Source organism: Jaculus jaculus, chromosome 12 (genome assembly GCF_020740685.1).
Source record: "Jaculus jaculus isolate mJacJac1 chromosome 12, mJacJac1.mat.Y.cur, whole genome shotgun sequence".
Taxonomy (NCBI): domain Eukaryota; kingdom Metazoa; phylum Chordata; class Mammalia; order Rodentia; family Dipodidae; genus Jaculus; species Jaculus jaculus.
In genome coordinates this window covers 90,578,869-90,600,830 of record NC_059113.1, presented here as the reverse complement: position 1 = coordinate 90,600,830, position 21,962 = coordinate 90,578,869, and the positions used below count along the sequence as shown (strand labels likewise).

The window sequence follows — 21,962 nt, the reverse complement described above, 5'->3', positions numbered from 1 at the left end:
GCATTCAGGGGCATCTGTTTCCACATCACAAAGATTTCGCTCCTGCTTTGTCATGAGCCAGGTTGTTTGAATTTCATGGCAGGTAGTCAAGCTGTCTTGTAAGATGGGCTTATTTGGAACTTAATGCTGAGTCAGCTTCTTGTATCATAGTCCTGAGGAATCTGGTGTGTGAATTCACAATATTAGCTTCATACAAACCGTGGTAGTCGTTTTTTATTTTATTTTATTTTTTTAAAAATTTTTTATTTATTATTTGAGAGCGACAGACACAGAAAGACAGATAGAGGGAGAGAGAGAGAATGGGCGCGCCAGGGCTTCCAGCCTCTGCAAACGAACTCCAGACGCGTGCGCCCCCTTGTGCATCTGGCTAACGTGGGACCTGGGGAACCGAGCCTCGAACCGGGGTCCTTAGGCTTCACAGGCAAGCGCTTAACCGCTAAGCCATCTCTCCAGCCCCCGTGGTAGTCGTTTTGAACCATGCTAAAGAGAGCAGCTTTTGCAAGACACTGTAGCAATGCATTGAAGCCAAATGAGGCCTAGACTGATACATGGAATTTTAGGTAATACACTCGTATTTTATAAACTGCCACTTGAGAGTTTTAAAGCTGTGTGTGTGTGTGTGTGTGTGTGTGTGTGTGTGTGTGTGTGTGTGAGTTATGTTTGAACGAAGGTATGTGCATGCCATACAGGTCAGAGGATAACCTTGGGTGTCGTTTTTTGCCTCCTTCCTTGTTCCATCACATGTAAGAGATTACAGCTGCTCCCTGCGTGTCTGGCTGGATGTGGGTTCCACTGTTCTGAACTAAGGTCTTCAAACTTGAATCGCAAGTGCTTTTTCCCAGGTAGCCATCTCACCATTTCCACCACTTGAACATTTTAAAAAGAAGTCCTGGTAGCCCATATTTGTGCAGTGTGTAAGAGCAATCTGAGAAAATACTAATTCAGATAGGACAGACGCATAAGTAATGGTAACTCACCACAGCTCCTACCCTGCCTTCGCTCAGGGTAGTTGAAGCTCATGTTCTGGTGACCACATTTGCTTGTCATTCTCAAATTTCAGCTGAGACGCTGTGAAATGTGTACCTCAGACTGTGTGGGCAGCGGAGCAACAAGAAACCTGGGGCCTTATTTTAGAAACTCTAGTTTGGGGGCTGGAGAGATTGCCTAGTGGTTAAGGAGCTTGGCTGTGAAGACAAAGGACCCAGGTTCAAAACCTCAGTAGCCATGTAAGTCAGATGCACAAGGTGGCACATATGCCTACCATTTGTTCTCAGTGGCTAGAGCTCCTGACATGCCCATTCTTCCCACCCCCTCTCTCTGCTTCTTTCTTTTTCTCATATATATGCACACTTAAACAAAGAAACTCTAGTTTCGTGGTTGTGGATTCACACATACATATGATTTTAAATATGGATGTGTGCATTACTAGTCACAAACTTATGTGTGTTAGGTACGGATTTAAAATTTAAATCTTAAACTCAAGTTCATTTGTAGCTGAAAAAAAGCCAAATAAACAAAACAAAATCAAGATATCCTGAGGGCAATGTTACCTTTCAGCTAACGTAACCCACAGGCAAAGCTTGAAGTTCAGCTACGTTACTTCCCGCTGGTGTCTCAGCATACGTTACGGAGCTGACTCCGCTCTTTTTCAGCATCTGTTTTTTGACCTTGAACTTGAATGATGCAAGCATTAGAAAAAAACACCAAACTGAAAATGAATTATTATATTGTAAGAAGCATTTGCAGACACCTCCTACCACCACCACCAAGATACTAAAGAGCACGGTTTCTAAACACTAAATGCAATCTTCGCTCTCCTAACAGTTTCCCTGTCAACCCCGATGGCGCATTGAGAATTGAGGCTGCAACATTCTAGTTTCCAGGACACAGAGCTCTACTCTCAGATCTGTTGTGGAAAAGTTTTTATTTTTATTTTTATTTATTTATTTTTATTTATTTTTTTTAGGGTATGTGTGTCTTAGTTTGTGCTGCTTAGGATTGGAGACTCCAGTATATTCTCTGTCCTCTTCTAGAAGGAAAATGTATAAAATATATGTAAAATTTCTTTAGAAAATGAAAATTCAATAGTAATATAGCATTGGCAACTTGTACTACAGATATTAACTTTGCACTCAGAGGTTCTTTTTGAATGGCCCTGTGCATTCCCAAGGGATGGTTTGGTAGCGTCAGACTCCACAAGGTTGACTGTGTTCTCAGTAGATCTATCCGTCTGGTGTCTGTGTTCTTTCCACATAATTTGTGGCTGAGTCTATATGGATGTTCCAAGGCTGTGTCACTTGGAAATGGATTAAAAACGATGAAAACGAACCAGTGTTTTTTTTTTCCTTCTATTTTATTATTTCACTAAAACAGATAACTGTGCCTTCTGATACTCTGAGATTCACTTCCTGAGAATTTCTTAAAAAAAAAAAAAAAGAGGGGGAGGGAAACTACAAACCATGGTGATGACTGTAGCCACATGCCCACACTTTCCATTGTAACCGAGTCATCTTGATACCTTTCTCATTTCTGGCCTGTGATAGTTGGCAGTGTGTTGATGGGTCTGTGTCCCGATACCACACCTGAGAGGGAATGAGAGAGAAAAGTACCTTTTCTTTTAGATTCACTCTTCAAATCATGCTTAGACCTGATGGGCCGACCAGCAAGTCACCTTGTCCTTCTTTTCCACTCACCCGACTCTAACATGTGAGCTATCATTCCAGCAGCACCTAATGAAAGGCTTTTATAGGATTCTTCGACCTTGGACATGGCCAAAAGTAAAGAATTCTTTTCTATGTTTTGTACAACCTCCTTTTGATTTCTTTAAAGATGTTGTTTGTTAGAAAAAGAAAAAAAAAAAAGATTAACTGAATGTTTCTTCACCAGTCCAGCCTCATGAAATTCATGAATGTTTAACTAGGTTAAATTGTTTGAAAAAATAATTTCTGCATTCATCTAGGAAAAGTGCATAATTTCCCTGCCCCCACAGGAAAAAAAAAATGTTTTAACCAGTTAGACCCCCAAAAAACATCAAAGAAAAATATAAAAGTAAGATGTAAGGACCATTAGTGAATTGTGCATTCACCAAAGTACAAGTGGTGGTAATTAATGGATGATAGATGAAAGGAGAGGGTAAGCTTATTTTATAGCTATTTTACAACATTTCATCCTGTGTTTTCATTCCACATATCTAATGTTATTTGGCATACTATAAAAACAAAGATCAAATAACTGACATAGTACTTTACAAATTACAAGTAATTTGTACGCATGGGATCACATGGGATTCCTGCAGGGACCCTATTATTTCACTATGTAGAAGGAACTGGAAGCTGAATTTAAATAATTAGCTCGAGGTCATATTGAATTGTAGGTCAGCATACAGCTCTTCTCGTATGGAATCCACTGGGCAATAGGAATTTTCTGTGAACACTATGAAAATACCTAATTGTATTACTCCTTTCAATGTAATGAGGACTTTCAGTTAGCTCACTGTGGAACATAACTAATACTTGCAAATGAGGTCAGGAGTTTTATTTTTGTATACTGAACCTCCTGAGGAAAGGCAAGGGTCTCACTTTTTAAAATATTTTATTTGTTTATTTATATGACAGACAGACAGACCGAGAGAGAGAGAGAGAGAGAGAGAGAGAGAGAGAGAGAGAGAGAGAGAGAGAGAGAGAGAAAGATAATGGGCATATCAGGGCCTCTAGCCATTGCAAACAAATTCCAGACACAAGCACCACCTTGTGCATGTGGCTTATTGTGTACTGGGAAATCACCTGGGTCCTTAGGTTTCATAGGCAAGTGCCTTAACCACTGAGCCATTTCTCCAGCCCCTAGGGGGTTCAGGTTTTAAAGGCTTTGAAGATATCTAGCTTAACTGCCTTGGACAGTGCTTTACTCTGGTAGTCAGTGGATATGAGTACATATGCTAAAATGCTCTAAATAAATGCCTTTTGGCTATTCATTTTAGTCTTGCTAATCCTATATTTTGTTGCTATGTAACTGCTGGGATAATCATAAGAATTCAGTGTCATTGGTCCTGGCTTAGGTTTGAGGCAAGATCCTGTTATAGATGAGCTGACATCTTGAAGGAGATCCTCAGATCTTATCTCTGGTAATGTCAAGATAAGAATAGTGGAGACAGAAACTGCTTTACTTATCTAAATCTAAGTGTAGTTGTTTTCTCAACTGCAAGAATTTGTATTTGCTGTAACATAGTTGACCTGTGTCACAACTTATGAATTCATTTAAATAGTTTTTACTTATTCTCTAAATTACTGCTATAAAGAGTTTATACATGTATACAGGTTTCTTTGGTTTTCATTACGATAAACTTGACATGAAGAAAGAAAAATGTTTGTGTGAAAAAACATCTATGCAAGCATTAGGAAATAGATGCATGGAGTTAAAAGTGACAAGACTTTTATTGTCAAGTGACATTTGTGTAACCGTGGCATAAGTGGTAAGTTCTCCAATTTGATTTTTCTTCACACAGCAAAAATGTTAGGTGTGGTCATTGGCAATATTGGTTCAGATACCCAAAGATCTTATCACAGGGCAGGATTTCTCTCTTTCAACTTTCTTCCTCTAATATTTCGATCTTGGCCCCATTTGCAGGGGTGGGGGAGCACACACAGCCCTGAATTTATGAACTAATCTCTGGAATTTTTCTATCTAGAAGTGGGCAAACTGCTTCTAAATGCAGAGCCTCAGAGGTGAGAGAGCTTACTGGTGATAGCTCCACCACAGGAGTGGGCTAGTTGCCTCTCGCAGCAGCTAGCCTGAGGGGGAAAAAAAAAAAGATTCTGAAGAGAAGTCTGGTTTAAGCCATTAACCTGCTACATCTGCTGCCACTGCTGCTGTGATGTGTTGTTGTGGCTGTGGCTTCCTCTGCATACGGGCACTCATCAACACTTTTATTGAACAGTGAAAAATGAGTAATGTGGATAAGAGGTACGTTGTATGAGCAAAGCGAAAGGGACCTTCAACTTTGGATAAGCCTTGAGCATTTGTTAAAGGAAGGGATTCAGGGCTATGGCCCATTGGACACTGACGATCCAGAGCGCATATACACTCTGATCACAAGAGCAGTCTGGTCACTGACCTCATCTTCAACACTGTTCATTCTGAGTTGAGAGTCCAACCAGACCTCTGAAGAAAGGAGCATAACTTAAGACCAGTCAGTATCTCTAAGCACTGCTTGTTAATATTGGTCATGTTTGGGGCTGGAGAGCTGACTTAGCAGTTAAGTGCTTGCCTGTGAAGCCTAAGGACCCCAGTTCGAGGCTGGATTCCCTAGGACCCACGTTAGCCAGATGCACAAGTGGGTGCACTCACCTGGAGTTCATTTGCAGTGGCTGGAGGCCCTGGTGCGCCCATTCTCTATCTGCCTCTTTCTCTCTCTTCCGTGGCTTTCAAAAAACTAAATAAAAATTTTAAAAAAATTAAAAAAATATTGGTCATGTTTGCTGTTTAGGCCAAAGATACACCACCAAGAGAGAGGAAAGCTAGAGACATTTTTTTAAGCAAGTAAATTACACAGTTGTAAGACTAACTTTAAAGCAAGTTATGAGTAAGGAATTTAGCATCTCACAGCAATCATATCACAAAAGCTATTTGTAAGACCCATATGAAATATTCCAAGTTCTTTCCCATACTTCATCTCCCTAATTCATTCCCATAGTTCATTTCAATGCTTTGTTCTTACGGCTCATCACCACCAACCTCTAGCTCTTATGGTTCCCTCTCCCTGCATTGTTGTAAGATGGACATAACACTTGCAAGGCCTTTTTCTTTTTTGCTTTGTGATCCAGGATATCATGAGGAAAGAAGTCATACCTCACATTTCATTCCTTTTATGAAGAACAAATCCCATCCCACAGACTTTAAGAATCTAATTGGTCAGAATTGTGTACAGTGAGATTTTTCTTTTCTGACTCTGCTAGATGTCAGAAGGGAAGAAAGAAAGAATGAATGAAGAAAGAAAGAAAAGTAAGTTAGGGTTGTTTTTTTGGCTTAGGCAAGTCATCACAAGGTTAAAGATATGGAAAGCACCATTATAAAAGTAACCTTTGAAAATGAAAAATTCAAAACAGAAAAATAGAATGAGAACATAGTTCAAGGCAAGATCTTGGAAAATACCAGTGTATGGAGAATTAGAGATGATCAGTTTCCATTTAAACAAAATTTGTTTGAAATGCTACAAGGCCACCTACTTATTTGTATGCTGATATAGCATATTAAAAAGTTCTTGGAAAAAAAACATGATGAAGCACAATTAATAAAAACAATGGAATGCAGAAGATTGTGAACACTGAATCATGGGTGAGTTTTAAGGTCAAAGAAAAAGGAAGAGCTGCCTAAACCTGCAGAGATATCAGGAAGATGAGTAAATTGTTCTTAGTGATTGGAGATCATTGGCCATTCTGGAATAATGAAGTGCTGGAGAGAAGTCTAGGAGTCAAGAGAAGCCTGGCACGGCAAAGGCTGAGTATCAGAGAGACTTGAGAGGACAGGCTGCGGGTAAGGACAGTAAGGATGCATTGCCTTCATAGGAGTGTGAACACATTTGTACATGTGTTCCTGGCCAACGAATCAAACTGCGCCCAGTCTCTGGGAATCTGCAACAGTGGGCAGGTGCGGATTATAGAACAGAGAACTGGAGGTTCTTAGTCATTTTTTTTTTAGAATAGTCACCTGATTTTCATTATTCAAAGTTCACTTTACAAACTCTCTACTACAATAGTACCCTGCTAAAGTTCCTCTTTTGAATCAAGTCTCAAATGAGAAATAAAATAAGCAAATGCCTACCTTGGAACTAAATCATTTGAAGAACAGGTGGGAATGTTATTGTTTGGAGATTCCAGTGAAAAGGGAATTGTGTTGTTCAAAGATCATCAGTGATATGGCTTCCTTAAGGTACATTGGAGATGAATGCTGTTTAAGTCATGTCTTAGTATTTTTTAAAAAATTTTATTTATTTATTTGAGAGTGACAGACACAGAGAGAAAGACAGATAGAGGGAGAGAGAGAGAATGGGCATGCCAGGGCTTCCAGCCTCTGCAAACGAACTCCAGATGCGTGCGCCCCCTTGTGCATCTGGCTAACGTGGGACCTGGGGAACCGAGCCTCGAACCGGGGTCCTTAGGCTTCACAGGCAAGCACTTAACTGCTAAGCCATCTCTCCAGCCCTATGTCTTAGTATTTTTAATATGACCTGTACAAATTAATTATTTTTACTAATGTGGCCAAAAATAAACATGACAGAAAATTACAGGGAAGAATAGGAAGCTGTTCTTTGTACCAGCTCAGCAATATGGAAAATTACTTCCTTTTATTAAAACCACCTTCTTTATTTTACATCTTTCAAAGTGTTACTTGGAGTTCTTAAATTTTAAGAATAACTTCCAGCATGAAAATGCATCTTTGCTTAGAACAGTAGTCTCTGATATTGGAAAGTTTGTGACTTGATTTACATCCAAGCTCCACTTTTTAGTTCTGTGAGCATGGGCCAGTTACTTTATGTGCTTGCATGTTATTTTATGCATCAATAAAATGGGAGATAGTCAAAATATGTTTATGTAAGGCTAAATAAGATCACAGCTATAAACCTTTCAGGAGAGTGCCTGCCATACAGTTGCTGCTCAAAGCATGATGGTTGCTGTTGCTGTGGATCCTGATATTATTCTATAATCTTCACTTATACTTTGGTACTATAATTGTTCTTGTGAAAGTTTTAATTTGGGGGAGCAAGAGAGATGGCTCAGCAGTTAAGCTGGCCTAATGACCAGGGTTTGAGGTACTTGCCTGAAAGGACTAGTGACCAGGCTTTTATTCCTAAGTACCCACATAAAACCAGGCGCACAAAGTAGCACATACATCTAGAGTTTGTAGTGGCTAGAGGCCCTGGCATGCCCATATCCTCAATCTCTCTCTCTCTCCTTCTCTCTTTCTCCTTGCAAATGAATAAAATAGTTTTTTTTAAGTTTTAATTTTAGTTTAAAAGCCAGATAAAATGCTCACCAAAATTTCATCAAAATAGTTTTTTTTTTTTCTACAGAAATCTTTTAATTGCACATTTATGCTAACATAACGCTGTATATAGTCGCTTTTGAGACCGGATCTCACCATGTTGCACAGGGTGGTCTCAAACCCATGAGTTCAAGTAATGCTCACTTTGCCTTCAGCCTTTTGAGTAGCTGGCCTACAGGCATGTGCCACCATGTTCAACTATCTAGATTTTAAATATATGATCGTCTTCATCCTTATTCCACAACAGAATGTTTCTATGTTATTTTTATTGAGAATTTTAATATAACATAGTGTGGTTTGATTGTAATCCCCCTCCCATGACACTCTCTTGCTCTCTTCCTCACCCACATTTCACTGAATGCCCTCCTCTGTCCAGGTAGTCCTCCCTCTGTTTTGAAGTCTAATTCTTGTTGTCCTCCTCCACCCTGTGTGTCAGATGCTGATTGCTGCAATAGGAAGTGGATCTTGTGGAGGTGTCGTCATCCACTGTGAGGTCGTGAATGCACTGGTTAATCCACGTCCACAGGATAGTGTCCCAAAGTGTTCCTCCTCCCCACCCTTTGGCTCTTACATTCTTTCTATCTCTTCTTTTGCAATGTTCCCTGAGTCTTGAGAGTCGTGATAGAGATATCTCAATCAGTGTTGAGCTTCAGCCTCTTCCTTGTAGCACTTTGGTGAGTTTCGAGTCTGTCTACCACCATCTCCAAAAAGAAGCCTCTCTGGGCAGCAGTGAGATTACTTACGCCACCTCCTCCACAATGTTCCCACAGCAGACTTTCCGCAGTGTATTCAGCGTCATGCACTGTTCTCTAGGCGTTTTGTCTTGTTTATTCTTTACTAGCTCTAATTAGGAGATAGATACCCTTGGGATTATCCTATGTTCTCAATGAGGAGACTGAGACACAAGTAGGGAAAGGAACAGCCTCAAAATCACAAAGCCCTAAGTAGAAGTTCTCAGGTTTAAACCAGGCCACTTCACCCTGGAATCTGTGCTCTTAACCATTATGGTCTGAAATGACTAGAAATAACATGGAAACATTATTAATTGTCCACCTGCCAACTATAGTGTTCTACATGAGGTTGTTTTTTTTTTTTACTTATATATTTTAAGTTACAAAAAGTACATTATTCTGTACAGATTTGAGACTTATTATCTTGGGTTTCAAGAAGCTTAAAAGGTCAAATATCGTTCCTCCATTCATCTTCTCAAGCACTCTCTGATTCATGAAAAGGCACCAATCTATTTGATATAGATGCTGAGATGAAATTTATAACACATGTAATGCTGGCTGGTCAATCAGGTTCTGCCCACGATCCTGTATCACATAGAGTTGGACTTTCAAAATCATAATTGTCAGAGCCTGCAGCTATGTGAGACCTATGCTTGTCCTGGAACAGAGATGGGATGATTCAGTTTAAAACTTTCTATATTTCAAGTCCAGATGGGAAGTGCGCTGCGTGCCCTCATACGTGACTGTATCTGTATTGGATGGTTTAGTAGGCAGGTACAGAGGCCAAATCCTTGATTCAGAGTGTGAGCATCTCACTAAACAACTGGGTAAGATTCTGTGTGTGGTGATGCCAAGGCAGTGGGAATTAGTGTAGAAAAAACATCGGGACAGTCACTTCCAAGATCTGAGGACATTCCTCCCTCATGGAGAGGAAATACTTTGACTCATGACAGCAATGTAGAGGTCCACATCAACCTCGAATTTTGTCCTTGAGAACATGTCCCCTTCCAAGACACACATTCCAACCAGCAGTCAAAAGTGACACTGGACATGCTATCGTCATAGAAATTCATCTCTCTTCCAACCTTGTGGCTATTTCCCAGCACATAACAGATTTTGTGGCTTTTTAAATATATTATTTTTATTTATTTATTTATTTATTTGAGAGAGAGAGAGAGAGAGAGAGAGAGAGAAAGAGAGAGAGAGAGAGAGAGAGAGAGAGAATGGGCACACCAGGACCTCTACCCACTGTAAAAGAACTCCAGAAGCATGTGCCACCATGTGCATCTGGCTTATGTGGGACCCTGGAGAATCTAACCTGGGTCCTTAGGTTTCACAGGCATGCACCTTAAATGCTAAGCCATCTCTCTAGCCCATTTTCTGACGTAAAAAAAAAATATTTATGAGAAAAAGAGAGAGAGAATGAGAATACACATGCCAGTACCTCTAGTCTCTGCAAAATAACTCAAGACACATTTGTCACCTTGTGCATCTGGCTTTATGTGGGTACTGGGGAATCAAACCCAAGATCTTAGGCTTCACAGACAAGCGCCTTAACCACTAATTATCTCTCCAGCCCTGGTTTAGTTTTTCTAATATACATTTGTGTGTGTGTGAGTGTGTGTGCGCATGTGCTGGGGTCACCTGACACTGCAAATGAACGCTTGTTATAGTGGATGGGTAATTGAATCTGGGCCAGCAAGCTTTGCAAGCAAGTGCCTCTAACTACTGAGCAATCATCCAACTCCTTGATTTTCCCATTATTATCTTAATCTTGCCTGATTTCAGTACATAGCATTATATCATATAGATTGATTAAGTGATGAATCATTAAGAGTCTGAACAAGGTTTTATTTGGGTGGTTTATTTTAATTTTTAGACCTCTATACACACTCGATGGGGATTCAGGACAGGAGTTGCTGGTCTCAGTAAAGTGGGTAGCTTTTCAAAGCAAATTCCTGCCCATCGTTCCAGGATGGGAACTATCAGGTAGTCGTTCATTTACTTCTGGAAGGTAGACACTGAGGATGAACTGATTTATGTTTGAGGATTTGTTTCTGTGAACATGTGCCTCTAGTTTCTCAAAGCTTATTTTTAAGCAATTGATCTGTGCTTTACTTTTTTATTTTTATTTTTTTAGTGTGCTAAGAGTTTCCTGGCCTGTGAGAGTCTAGCTGATAGGAATGGAACTTCTTTCCTTTCTGGATCTACTGGAGGAGTAAACTTTCTTTTGGATATAAAGTGAAACTCTCAGCAAGTATTTGGAAAAAAAAAAATCTAAGCACATACACAGCAAAGAGAGAGAAGCAGTCATACAGCTGACATCTAAATGCTGAGATCTGGAGGTGACCATGCCCTGGTCACTCTGGCTACTTTAGGTGTGCTGGTAAATTCAACATTTCTCCACTTTTGCTAGCTTTCTGATTTTTATTTTACTCTTCTTCATTTGTCCAGTTCTTCCTTCTATCACTTTTTGTCACTCTCCCCTTCCTTCCTTTTGGCATCACCTCCTCTCTTTCAGGGAATGTCCTAACTCTTCAGCCTGGGACACCTGCCTCTTCCTGAAGTGGTCTTAGTTTAGCTCAGCAAAATTCCTTTTACTCTCTCCACTTAGAGTCCCATACCTCTGCCTCCCCCCCCAACAGCTTGCTTTCCCTAGATTAGACAACACCCCATCACACCTCTGTTTCTTGGAAGTTACTACGTTTTGATTGATTATCGTTTCTTTTTTTATTTGCCTTTCCTGTTTTGATCCTAGGGTGACACCATTGGAGAGCATCCCTTGGACTCCTTTTACATTCATTTAGGCATCCTTTTCTCCAGTACTATGTTGTTGTACAAGCACAATCTCAGTGACTCCCTTGGGGAACTTAGAACACTTGGTTTCCTTGCGTACAGCCATAGGTGGGTGAGTCACTGTTTTGAGTCACTGTTTATATGCTTCATTGATTCATTGATCTGTGCTCTCAAGGTCCTTCAAACAACATGGTTTTAGAAAGAACAAATCAATGGGATTCATTCTGCTGATTTTTTAAGCATATGTTTATGTCTTTATACATAGAGTTCTATGATTATTACAAAGACCATGAAGGAAAAAGGAATTCACTTTGTATTCTCAGGATGGCCTCTTACTCATGGAGATCCTCCTACTTCTGCCTCCCAAGTGCTGGGATTAAAGGTGTGCGCCACCACGCCCAGCTGTGTTTTGTTCCTTATAACTATTTTATTCATTTTGTTTTATTTTGAGAGAGAGAGAAAGAGGCAGATGAGAGAGAGAGAGAAAGAGAGAGAGAGAGAGAGAGAGAGAGAGAGAGAGAGAGCGATCCAGGGCCTCTAGCCTCTGCAAAGAGTGACTTCCAGATGCTTTTGCAACCTTGTGCAACCAGCTTTATGTCAGTTCTAAGGAATCCAGTCAGGGTCTTCAGGCTTTATAGGTAAGTGCCTTAACCACTGAGCTCTCTCTCCAGACCTTGGTTTTACTCTTTTAAGTTTCCATAGGGCATTTCATATGCTTTTTGTTCGGGTTAATCTTTCCCCAGATACTCTTCTCCCTTTAGTTCTTCCCCACTTAAACCTATTCATGCCAACTGTTTGACCCCTCTTCTGTGACATTATATGTTCTGCTATTCTGTCCTCTTGGGCCGGCCCCCCTTTCCTTCCTCTCATGATTCTTCTTCATTCCCTGACCTCTGCTAACTCTTACCCCAATGCATAGATATCTAAAAGTTTGACGCTAGGATCAACATGTGAAAGAAAACATGTTGTGTTTGACTTTCTGAGCCTGTGCCACCTCATTTATTGTAATATTTTAGAGATCCATTCATTTTCCTACAAATTTCATTTTTTATTTATAGTGTAAATAAAATTTGATTGTGTTTATGTGCCATATCTTCCTTGATATTCATGGGCAGTCTTCGGTACCTTTGGTTCTCTATCCAATATTATACTTTGTTTTCATGTTAGAAGAGGGCTTTGAGACCTTAAAGACTGAATACAAAAGGTCTGGTTTACTGTATTCTAAGTTCCATTTTAACCAACAAGGTGGCTATTTAGTTGGTCTTTCCCTTCCTCTACTCCTACCCATTTTCTCCGCATTTCTGGGTCCCCTGATCCTAGCCTCGGTGACTTTCGCTGTCAGATTTACACAGGCTCTAGCCATTGTGAGATCATGCCAGAGATCAGGTTTTGGGAGGTGAGAGAGATCCTTGAGTTTATAGCCCCACCCCAGGACAAGTGTCAGGAACTCACTGCTCTCCTCTCCTGCCTCGGCCCTCTGGGCAGCTCCACTCCTGGCTCAGTCTGTCAGCGGTTCCCTAGCAAGCCTGGCTTTCTCCCTTATCTCTTCCCAGCCGTGGGTGACGGGATACAGAAATCACTAAGGCTGCGTTCCTCTGACCTTCACCCCTACCCCGTGCCCACTTTCCTGCATCTCTTGCCCTTTCTCTCCTTTGGTAAATGTTCCTTTCCTTTACTTCTTTTTTCAGTGTAAACCATTGTGACTATGCCATGTGTTTCTTATCAGGCTCTGACTGAGAGAGAGCAAATGGGATGTGCCTTTAGCCTACAAATCTGTTGGTATATTTCATTGTATTTTGCTGATGGCGGAACCTTCAAACTTCCACCGTCCTTGTTGACTATTTTTTGTTTATCTTCACCGTTCTGAATTCTGATCAGTCCTAAGCACCTTGCATCCTTCTAGGATCGTCTAAAAAATCCTGCATTTAGTTGAACTAATTTAAGCACACAATATATTTTATTTTCATTGTATCGGGCATCTTATTAAACATTGCATAGATTATTCAGTCACAGTTTGCTTACATAAATGAAAACAGTCAATTACATAATTTGATTTTACCTTATTTTTTCTTTTTCAATGATGTGATTTACTTTAACTATCTTCATGGAAATATTTAATTAATGAATCTCTTAAATTAGAAATAACCGTATCTAATTATATTTTGTTAGAGACATTTATTTTTTGATATTTTGTGTACACTTATGGTTGTTATTTTAGAGCCATGGCAAAGCACTTTAAAAAAAATATTGTCGAATAAAGGTAATTGTAAGTTTCATTTGTATGATAAGATGGAAGGTCCAATAGAATTTAGCCCTAGTGAAGAATAGAATTTATTATTCTTACCAGCATTAATAATTCAGAGAGCAAAACCATTAAAAATTTTATTTGAAAAACAGTAATATATGATATATAATGATATTTTGTGGGATTATGCCTCAGCGAATCTTGGCTACTTTAGTAAGGTGCGTACGTTATCATCAGCTGCTGTGTGAAATGACTAATGGTTGTGCACACACATTGCATTTAATTGGTTTAGCGACATCCCTGAAATAAATGTTCCTTGTAGCGTCAAGTGTGAACCTCTCTGGATTCTCCACTATGCTCTGCTCACAACTAAGTGGAAAAGAAGGAATCTGCAAATTGCAGATGCCGCTGCCAACGATGTTCACTTCTTTGTATTTCTTCCCACCAGTGGTGCTTATGTCTTGTTTATATTGCAGTAAATCATTACTGTGGAGAGGCATAAATAACACTGTCCCTTCCCTGCTAATGCCTGCCCTTCCTCCCCCAAGCTCTTTGTTGATTTTTGCGTCTGTGTTGTATCTAGCTTATTGAGAAGGCTTGGCTCAGTGGGGAACAAACATGAAATGGTTTTATTTTTCTCTAGTCTTTCCACCCCTATGGTGTTATGTCAAATTCCTCTTCCCAGCTGGGTGGCAGATCCTTAGCAACAACCTAGGCAGATTTGACAACTTCCAGGATATTTCCCATTGCTTAAACTCAGTCCACTTAAAATTTGGATTTCCTTTCTTGTACTTAGAACTTTTCTTTCTAACACACTAGACCAGAACACGGGCTCTGTGATCCCCAAGGAGGTTGTGGCTTGTCTGGCTTACCTATTACCTCCACTTGCTAGAGGGTTGCTTGGCTGCCCTTTGGGCATCTTCCCTTGTTTTCATTGTGTGGAGGCATGGGAAGAAAGCAGAGGGAATAAGATGGTTTGCTCTGCTCTCATAGTTGTGTGTAGATCACTGCTCCTCTCCAGACTCTTGATGGCAAGTGGAATAGTTGAGTCATTCAAGAGACCATTTAAGAGTTTGATAGAGGGCCTGAGGGGGAGATGGGCTTTTCTTCTGTGGTTTCCTGAGGCAGATTCTACAAGCATACTTATAGCATCATACTACAGGACCCCTTCACCTAACCAGATTTCCATGGCTGTGGGGTCCTGGTAAAGCAAGTCCTGACCAGTTTTCTTAGCAGTCATGGCTCCCACACTGAATGGGCAAGCTTCACTATAGAGGTCACAGGTCACCACGCTCAGTATTGTCAATTTGCTTTCCCTTATGTCGACCCTGGAAAGATCAGGAATGTCCTACCCAAATGGAAACTGGTAAGATTCTGACATCCTTAAATCCACTAGGCATTCTCTTAGACCCTTTTATTTAGCATGATGGTCAGGGGCTAAGTTTATTTTCTATTAAATGAATTTATGACAAGAATACATGGTTTGGGATCATGTTTCTATGTTATTTTTTCCCACTAATTTTACATTTTTTAAAATATGGAATGCTTTACAAATTTGCATGCCATCCTTGTGCAGGGGCCATGCTAATCTTCTCTGTGTCATTCCAATTTTAGTATATATGCTGCCGAAGTGAGCATTAATTTTTAATTATTTTTAACTTTAATTTATTAGTTTGAGAGGGAGAAAGAGAGAAAGAAGAAAAAAATAGGTGTTCCAGGGTCTCTTGCTGTTGCCCATGAACACCAGACCCAGGCACCACTTTGTGCATCCCAATTTGTGTGAGTACTAAGGAATCAAACCTGAGGTAGCAGGCTTTGTCAGTGAGTACCTGCAATCACTGAGCAATCTCCCCAAACACACCTTTTTTAATTTTTGACACTTTTATAAATGTTTACATAGCATTTTGATCACAGTTCCCCCAAGTGCCCTCCCTCTTACCCCTTTTTTTCACACTAAAATTCTTTTCATTAGATCATCTTTATACTTTTAGGCATTATTTTTGTTTGTTTATTTTTATTGACCTATTGGGTGCAATTAGGGTCACTCGCATGATTATGGGTGGGAGGATATTTACTGGAGAATGTGCAACCCATCAGTGGCTACACCACTAAGGAACATGACTCCTGGCCTAGAGAGAGAGCTTTGTATTTAAGGCACTTGCCTGTGAAGCCTAAAGACCCAGGATTGGTTTCCTAGGACCCAAATAAGCCATATGCACAAGGTGACACATGTGTCTGGAGTTTGTTTGCAGTGGCTGGAGGCCCTGGCACACCCATTTTCTCTTTCTGCCTCTCTCTCTTAATAACTAAAATATTTATGTAAAAAGAACATGCCTCCTACTCACCCAGCAATCATCCCTTTCCACTCCTTATTCTTATTCTGGGAGGTGTGGTGTCTCATGAGTCCCTCCTTCCTCTGTGAAGATGTATTGAAAGGCTTAATTCTTGTGCAGGTAACAGTGTTTGCGGTAAGTTGATGAGTATGATGCCATGCCTTTATCTGACTAGGACAGCATATCAAACTACCTTAACGTATCTATATTTGTTTCCAGAGCTTGGTACTGCTCATAGCCTCGAGGATTTAAATTTCTTTATGCAAAGTACAGAGGTTAAAATGGAGGTGCATAATTATTAAAGTCACCAAAATTAAGCAAATCGTGTGTGCTCAGCTCTAAACATGACACCTAAAACCACACTCTGCCAGGCTCAGGGAACAACGTCATCAGAGAGGAGGTTAAAAGAATATAAGAGCAAGCCAGCCATGGTGGCACACGCCTTTAATCCCAGCACTTGGGACACAGAGGTAGGAAGATTGTCCTGAGTTTGAGGACACCCTGAGACTATATAGTGAATTCTAGGTAAGCCTGGACTAGAATGAACGAACTCCCCCACCAAAATAAAATAAAATAAAATAAAAGAAAAGAAAAGAAAAGAAAGGAATGTAATAGCCAAAGGTTGTGAAGCAGGACTATGGAATGCTGTATTCTAGATATGACATGACCATCACGTTTAGGAACCCACTACTTTTCAAGATAAGTAAGGGAAGTCAGGAGGCAAGAATGACTAAGTCCTTTTCTGATACCTGAGAAAAACTGGCATATAAACAGCCTCTTTTTTTTTAAATTTTTTTTTTTTTTTTAATTTGAGAGCGAGAGCGACAGACACAGAGAGAAAGACAGATCGAGGGAGAGAGAATGGGCGCGCCAGGGCTTCCAGCCTCTGCAAACGAACTCCAGACGCGTGCGCCCCCTTGTGCATTTGGCTAACATGGGACCTGGGGAACCGAGCCTCGAACCGGGGTCCTTAGGCTTCACAGGCAAGCGCTTAACTGCTAAGCCATCTCTCCAGCCCAAAACAGCCTCTTTTTGTTATAGTTCTACTTAACAAAAGCTTGTTGGCTATAACTCTTCTTCTGATCTTAGTGCCACTCTCCAATTTGTAGCAAAAAGAAAGCTACAATTTAAGTTCTGGTTCCTTGTACTTCCATGTTCTGATGGGCAGAGACACCACAGACAGTATAACAGTCAAGTAACCGAGCTGCTCTCTTTTCCTCACCAGCCCCTACCTTCCCTTGCACAGTACTGCCAGGCAGCTCAGCACTATCAGCCCAAAGAGGAAGCAAAGGCTGAGCCTCTGTTCTGGTGTCTGCCTGAGCTCAGGACTCGCTGCATGATGATCTGTCTCGAGGAATGCAGATGAACCTACCTGCTCCTACTTATCTTTCAGGGATGTTGGAAGACAAATGAGATGGTATCTGTGAGCCTTTGGTAGAAGGAATGTGATATATAAATCTAGGGTGACATTATATATGAGACACTACCTCAATCATTCCTCCATGTATTTCAAGAGATGTCTTTGTACTGCTTTAAATGCAATGGAAAGGATTGGTGCAGCCTAAAATTTTGGTTCTTTTCGGCTTTGGGCACAAACTAATGCCATTTCTTTTAAGAAATCAACATCACCTCTTTAGGTTTACTTCCATAACTTAAAAAAAAATGTTCAGCAAAGTAATAACATTTCACCCTCAGAGACATTGGCAGTCAAATAACGCAAGGGGCATGAGAGAAGTATATGCAATGTAGAGAAATTTTAACATAGATTTGAGCAAGACTGTACGTGAATATGTATGCATGTGTACATTATATTAGCTGCCTGTCATTACAGTGAAAGCATTGAGACCATTAACTAATGAAGAAGAGCATGTTACTAAGCTCATAGTTCTAGAAGTTCCAGGTTATTAACCCATTGTTTTGGGCTTCTGGTAAAGCACTTGGTGGTGACAGTGGGCAATGATAGGAAGGGACACGTTTGGAGAAAACTGTTTATAAAATAAGCCAGAGGGCTGGAGAGATGGATTACTGGTTAAGGTGCTTGCCTGCAAAGCCTGAGGACCCAGGTTTAATTCCCCAGAATCCACCTAAGTGAGATGGTGGCGCTTGTATCTAGACTTTGTTTGCAGTGGCTAGACGACCTGGCTCACCCATTTTATCTCTCTCTAATAAATAAATAAGAATGAATAAATTAAAAAAAAAACATAAGCCAGAAAGCAGAGACAGACCTGAGATACTCAGGCCAACAATGACATTTAAAGGCACACCTCTAATCTAAGTATATCCTGTAAGACCACACCTCTTAGAGCCCAACCCCCAGTGTCAGCTCCATCGAGAACAAGCCTTTTAAACATGGATCTTTCTGGGACAGTTGGCGTCCGCTATGATGTGTGCATAAGCTAGTAGAACTATTCTAGCATATAATACTTCTGATACCTTGCTTTTTATATGCATATGTGTCCCTTGTGATAAATGTGTGGCCCAGCTAGAGGGACACTCTTGCAGTTTCTTTAATTAACGTGCACATAGATGACAGCACATTCATGGAAATTCATTTGATCATTTGAAAATCTTCTGCACACACACACCGTGTGTGTAAGTGTATGACCAAACTGCCATAGGTAACTAAAAGTGAATTTTTTTTAAAAATATTTTGTTATTTACTTATTTATTTGATAGGGAAAATGAGAGAGATTGAGAATGGACATGCCAGGGCCTCCAGCCACTGCAAACAAACTCCAGACACATGCGCCTCCTTATGCATCTGGCTTACATGGGTCCTGGGGAATCGAACTTGGGTTTCTTGGCTTTGCAGGCAAATGCCTTAACTGCTAAGCCATTTCTCCAGCCTTAAAACTTAATTCTTCTCTCTGGATTTTTCTAAATCTTGTCTCTGGTGACGGTTAGAGTTAAGTGGGGCCAAAAGGCAGTTGAAATATAGATGGACAACAAGAAGATTAGATGTATTCTGTAATAAATTACTGTTACCTTTCACAAATTGGATAAGCTACATTTTCTTCCAATCTCTCTATGTCACCTCTCTTGTTAAATAGAAAATTGTGTTCTTAGCCTAACAAATGCTTTTCCTTTTTTTTTCCATGAATGCCAAGATTTAGAGAGATGTATGCTTTTAAGAACGTTAAATCTACGCATTCTGAAGATGTTGCTGGAATCTGTGCAGGGAGCACATCCCGTGTCCCTCTTCCCTTCCATCTTGTGGTGTGTGCTTCCAAGTCAGCCACAGTCAAACACAGTTACTCTAATTTCTTTGACCAAGCTGGGCCATCCTGAGGATGGCCAAGGTATGAAGTTAAAGAAGTGAGCCCGTGGGGATGGCACATTTATTTTGCGTCTTATTTATATATTAATAAAATGACTTATTTATATTCCCTCTGCCTCATCTACAACCTTAACTTTCTGGGTGTGGCTTTTGAGTTTCCTCTCTGAAATCTTTATCCCCCCCCACACACACCTCTCGCATCATTCTCTTTTTTGTAAATATTCTTATTTTATTACGCGAGAGAGTGAAAAAGGCAGAAAGAGGAAGAGAGAGGAAGAGAGGGAGAGAACGGACATGCCAGGACCTCCAGCCACTGCAAACGAACCCCAGCCGTGTGCGGCCTCGTGTGCATCTGGCTAATGTGGGTCCTGGGGAACCTAACCTGGGTCCTTTGGCTTTGCAGGCAAGTGCATTAGCTGCTGAGCCATATTTCCAGCCCCCTAGAGTTTTTTCTGTCCTTTGAACTTCTACAGTGTCTGTCTCATGCTTACAGAAGCCAACACGGTTGTTTGGGTCCATGTATTGGCCTTGTCACATTTACAGCTATGTCTCTTCTGTCAGTAACCATTAAAACCTTAAACAAAACGAATGTGTAACCAATGTTTATTGAAGTAATGGATTTATTACGAAATTTATAATATTTATGTCTTATAGGATGCATTGCCTTTTTTCACTTTCTTGCCCACAAATACTTACCTAGTGTCCATACTGTGTGTGGTTACAATAATGACCTACAAATCAAGCAGAAATAGGCATTACAGAAATTACAGAGGGGTCAGAGTGCAACAAACACATGAGAAAATTAGAATTCATAATCAGTGTCATGAGCAAACAGGATTTCTTGGCAGAGAGAATCAGGAAAGAGTCCAGTTTTACATGATGCTCAGCGAGTATCTCTGTGAACAGTGATGGCCAAGTGGAGACTTGTAAGGTGATGCACAACAGAGATGGCATTTTGTAGTGAGCCCTGACTATAAGGAAAGCAAGGGAAATCAACAATCCTGAAATAAGAACCGGTATTTTGGTAGTAGGAAAGAAGTTACAAATTGACAGTATAGACAGGCAGTGCCTCCCCTTTTACCAAAACTAGTCCGAATCCCTTAAGAGATAGTCCTCTTGTTGTGGCAGGTACAGCCCATGCAGGATTCAAAGACATGTTAAGTCAGGCTTATCTGACATGCTAAACCTTTGAATGACTTTAAGTATGGAAAGTATAAATGTGTATTTTTAAAAATATTTTATTTATTAGAGAGAAAGAAAGAGGGAGAGAGAGAGAAAGTGTGGCTTCTAGCCACAGACAACGAACTCCAGATGCATCACCACCTTTTGTGCATCTGGATTTACATTGGTACTGGATGGTTGGGCTGTGCAGGCAAATACCTTAACCACTAAGGAAGCTCTTTAGCCCTATAAATTTGTATCTTTAAGTTTTGCCCATTGGAAAATGGGCTGAATAATGCCATACTTGCATTAGCATGTGAGCAGTGGAATGGTGAACAGAGGCTGGATGTCAGAATTTTGTGGGAGACAGTGGACTAGCCGATGGAGAGAGAGAAATTGATAAGAAACCATAAAGATGACACTCAAGAAGCAAAAAAAGAAAAAAAAATCACATGCACACACACTGTATACTATAGAAGGTTAAAAAGTATCAAGCAGGGGTTAGAAAGATGGATTAGCAGCTAAGGCACCGGCCTGCAAAGACAAGGGACCCAGGTTCGATTCCCCACTTCCCATGTAAAACCAGAGGCACAAGGTGGCACACACATCTGGAGTTTATTTGCAGTGGCTAGATGCCCTGGCATGACCATTCTCACACACACACTCTCTCTTTCTCTGCTGCTTTCCCTCTTTTTCTCTCAAATATGTGAATAAACAAATAAATAAATATGTTTTAAAAAGAAAGTATCAAGCAGATATGCAAACAGTACAAATATTTGCCCTTGCTCAAACCCTGCTACACTCCTATCACGTAAGTAAATTCTTTCAACTGCTTGCATGAGTACTCGAATAGACTTTTTCCACCTTGCGCTTTAGAAAACATAATGACTTTCTCGTGAATTGACATAAGTAAATGGCATTCTATCATTGTAGTCCCCAACATCATCATTTTCAACCGTTATCTAAAATTATGCTCTCTTTCCCTGCAGTGCGCAGGTCTCTGACCTGGATCCTGTGGGATTTGCAGAATTAACATAGACATTATCCCGTCCTCGAAATGACCTAAATTCTTCACAGCTGAGAGAGGGATTTAAGCATTAATCATTTCCAACATGCCATAACTACACTTGGCTTTGCAGTATAAAATACTCCCAAGAAATATGAATTTCTGAAGTGTTTTTTTTTTTTCTTTTTCAGAGTAGTTTTCTGTGAATTTCCCTGGTCTCACATATATTTGCTACTATAGTGATGACTTTGAAACACCTTGCCCATGAAGTCTTTCTATCTGGTGCAAAAGGCCAGGTGGTTTGAGATGACCAGCTTGCTTCTCAGGGCCAAGACAAAGTCCTTAACAACACTGAGAATCACAAATGAGCAAGTGC

At 40.4% G+C, this 21,962-nt stretch overlaps 1 protein-coding gene and 1 non-coding gene across 2 annotated transcripts in view; one reads left to right on the top strand and one right to left on the bottom strand.

The window, feature by feature from the left end:
• Window positions 1-21,962, top strand: part of Inpp4b (inositol polyphosphate-4-phosphatase type II B) — a 507,192-nt gene that overhangs the window by 135,476 nt on the left and 349,754 nt on the right. The gene's annotated exons all lie outside the window — the stretch shown is intronic.
• Window positions 15,341-15,447, bottom strand: LOC123453828. Its single transcript, XR_006633006.1, has one exon. It is a non-coding gene; the product is annotated as a U6 spliceosomal RNA (small nuclear RNA).